Source organism: Cicer arietinum, chromosome 7, assembly GCF_000331145.2.
Source record: "Cicer arietinum cultivar CDC Frontier isolate Library 1 chromosome 7, Cicar.CDCFrontier_v2.0, whole genome shotgun sequence".
NCBI classification, from domain to species: domain Eukaryota; kingdom Viridiplantae; phylum Streptophyta; class Magnoliopsida; order Fabales; family Fabaceae; genus Cicer; species Cicer arietinum.
Genome location: NC_021166.2, coordinates 12367036 through 12371336, shown reverse-complemented (window position 1 = coordinate 12371336; position 4301 = coordinate 12367036).

The window sequence follows — 4301 nt, the reverse complement described above, 5'->3', positions numbered from 1 at the left end:
CTTTCCCTTAGCTCATTTAATTTATGCTTTTAAGTTCATTATCAATTTGATATTTTGGTGTTTGGTGAGCAAAATTTTGTGTTCTTGTTTTTAACTAATAGAAATATCAATGACATTAAAAATTTTATTTTGTGTTAATTTTAAGTTTTGAACTGTTGAGCAAAAAATTTGTTTTGAATTAATCTCAAACAATTGTGAATTGTATTCATAATTGAATTTTATGTTATCTTTGATTTCATATTATTGGTGCATCATTAAGTGATTCTAGTTATCTTCATATTTGATTGAAAATGACCTATATATTCCACAAATGGTTCAAAATAGTATTGTAATTGATAAACCAAAAATAAAATAGATAGATTTAGATTAAAAAAAAAGTTCAATGTGATTGGAAAGCTAAAAATATTTTTGTGTCCGTTTTAGGACAACATTAATTTCAAAAGATTTCAATCGTAAAATGGTACAAAAATGCGGAATGTTTTGAAATTGTAAATGAGGGCAAGAGTGAAGTAAATAGTTCTAGAATTGATAGATTGGCAAATCCGTTTTACTTGTTTTGTACAGAAAATGGTAAAATTATTAACAAATTACAAAAGCGGTTTCAACAAATGGTCAACAATCTCAATGCATTGGGGAAACACATGTTTGAATGAATACTTAATAAATGTGGAATACAAATCTAAGGTAGAAACTATAAATATGTCAACACAACAGTAGCAAATGATGAAAATGGCTAATTAAAGATGGTTAAAAAAGAACAATTAGAATATTTCTCAATAAAATTTTGTAGGATGAGAAGCTTGAACACGTAATGTTTAACTAACTCCACAATGTTCTTCTTTATATAAATTATTTTAGTGGTTTTTGTCTTTCTCACAATGTCCATCATCGATGATGATAAGAAGTTTCTTATATCATTCCACAGCCATTATCCAACATATTATTGACTTGTTGAGATGGATCACAAGACTTGCCTAATATGGTTTTCTTTGTTGATATCTCGACTCGAAAATAGAGGTATAAAATAACCCATCAACACTATAGTGACAAATTATATGTCATGATGGCTAGTTCACGTTTAAAATAGAAAAATCGAGCAACTTTATTTATTTATTATCAATTATGGAAATTGAAACGAAATCATTAACAAATTTGTAAATTTGTTTAGAAAAAAACTCTTAGAACATGTGAAGAAACTAAATCAAAATGAAGTAATAGTACTCTCCAAAAACAATAATATAGTAATAGTAATGATGCTATTTTATTTTTTAGTATAAAATATGGTTAAATGATAAAGAAGTACTCTCCACCATTACAAATTGGTGAACCAATTCATACTAGTTTATCAAATCAATCGGATGTATTTAGATGAATTTTCGTACAACTCATCCATCCACACAACATTTAATCAAACATATTATTTATGATCATTTTCCTTTTGCATCTGCAAGCAATCGTGAGTGTATGGGCGAGCGTGCGATAGTGTACATGTCATTTTTTAATATCTAATTTTGAATTATTATTGTCCCCAAGTTATTGGTATCCAATAAAATTCAAGGGCATTCAAGATTATTTTCTACTTTTCTAAGATAAATTCTTGAATACTGATGAATTTATTGAGTAACGGTATTGGGTATCGATAAATTTTAACTACTATACTTTGTTTTTGTGTAAGTGTATCAACGCTGATGGCTTCACATTTTTAGAAAAAAATAAATTAACATAAAAGCTTAAATTAATAACATAATAATTAACAGAAGACTACACCATTTTTCACATGTCCTCATGGTGTTTTTGTAAACAATTTTGTTAAATATTTCATTTCAATTCCCAAAATTGATAAAATAAAATACTCTCTTTTTTAATTTAAAAAAGGAACTAGCCATTGTAACAAATTACTTTTATCTATTTATAGCGAAAAACTTCGCCTTGTTTTTGTCATAGGTTAATAATTTTTATATTACTTATAGTGGTCAACACTGATGGTGTTTAGGGTTTAAAATAGGTTATGAGTCTGGTCACTAAAAAAAAAAAAAAAAAATTTAAAGACTTATGTTTGATTTGTGGCCAATCACTTACTTACTTTTTATGTTTGAGTCTAGTTTTGATGAAAGTCTAATATGATTTATAGCATACTTAAAAATGTATTTTATTTTAACATATGTAAATAAGTAATCAGTAATATTTTAATAAAATTAAGTTATATTTTGATATTTAACATGACATTTTAATTAAAAATTTTGACTTTATGGGTGTATTTGATTTGCTAAAAAATCTAGAGACTTGACAACAATAGGAATTCTTATTTTTCATTAACATAAGACAATTTTTTGTTTCAAGGACATGCTATCAAAAATACAAAATGTCATTTTTATGTTCTACTAAAAAAAATTATTATTCATCTCCACTATTTCATCTCTGTCTTTATCTTCATTTGTCTTTGTCTCTTTCTCTCTTTTTTATATGTATCTCTTTGTACTATCACATCTCCCTCCCTTCTCTTTCTCTCTTCCTTTTTACTCTCTGTCTCTTATCAAATATTATATATATAATCTCTCCCATATCTTCTCACACACTTTATCTCTCCGTCTAATCTCTTATGTCTCTCTCCTCTCTACTATTTTGTACGGTACATAGACATATCTAATAAAGTGTAATTGTTTATTTTTTACATCAACCATTAAACACTGGAACACAAAATATTATTGTGTACAGATATCTATTTTACTGTTATGTCAAATATTTACTGTTTTGAGAATCAAACTCAAAATATAATATCCAACTTCAATTCTATTTTATAATACTGTATTTAAATATAAAACTAAAAAAAATTAATAAACTTAAATTACTAAAAATTCAAATTTAACAATAATATTAAAACTTAATATAATAATTAATAATAATAAAATATTATTTATATTGATTTAAATAGATAAATCTAAGAGGATTTTTGTTTGATATGTAGCTTGACTCTTAACTAGATAGACTTTTATAAATATTTTAATCTTATCAACTAACAAATAAGTTTTGTCTTATCTGAATGAAGAGGTTACCACTCTAATGGTGATAAGGTGATTGCATCCTTACACGCTAGAATCTTATCGTCTTATTAAGGTGGATCACGAGGATTATTCAACCTGATTTTTCGCCGCTAATTGTATCTTGTTACATCAGCTCCAAAAAGAAGGATTAGCCCAACCAATACAATAGTGGCAAAATATGATGGTTAATTTAAGACGGTTTCATAAGTATTAAATCATACTCTAATATACACCAATATTTGATGTATTTAGAAATATTATTATACAATAAAATTGAAACATAAAATAATATAATATTATATATTCTGAAAAATTACTTTTGAAATTCTGAATATCATGTTTGAAAATAAAAATATATTATATTAAGATAGAATTTGCGAAGTCTAAATTTGACTTATAAAAAAATATTCATAAATTTGAATATTAAATCTCACATATGTGATCATAAATTTTTTTAAAAATCTTGTTAGTCTATTTAAAAATATATTTTATATTAATATTTTAAAAATTAATAATAAAATATATTTTAAAATAAACTAATAAATTAATAAATTAAATAATTAAACTAAAATAGTTAATAAATTTTAATAAAAAAATTTATTAATAAAACAAGAAACAATTATTAATCAACTTCTCAATCGAAATCTAAATTACTTAAACCATCTTTCTCTAAAACCAAAGAATTAAATATAAACAATTGACATTTTAAAAATTTAACTTTAAACAACTTCTTATTTCAATTTTATTATTATAATATATTTAAATATAACATCAATTGATGTAGAATATACGGTTAAATTTCAAAAATTTGATAAATTTATAAGTCTAAAAAGATTTTGCATGGCATATGATCGAATCTTTAAGTAAATAGATTTCCTAAAAAACCTATGCTTTATCTATTTAGAAAAACCTAAACTAGTCGTAAATTAAACCATAAATATAAAGTCTGATATATGATCTATTTCCCGATATAATTATATTAGACATAAAAATATAACTTAAATTAATTGATATCTTAATTTATTCTTCTATTTACAAAAATAAAAATATCATCGTGAATATTGTAAACTTTTATAACATACCAAAGTGAATTTTTAAACCAATTTTTGAATTTTATCAAACTTTGATAAAAATCAAATTAAACATTAACAATAGATCTGACTCAAATTTAATATTTTCAATATAAATTAAATTCAAATCTTACAAAACCTAATTTTTAGAGTATTTCCGTAAGCCTGAATAAGGCTCTCATTTGAGATA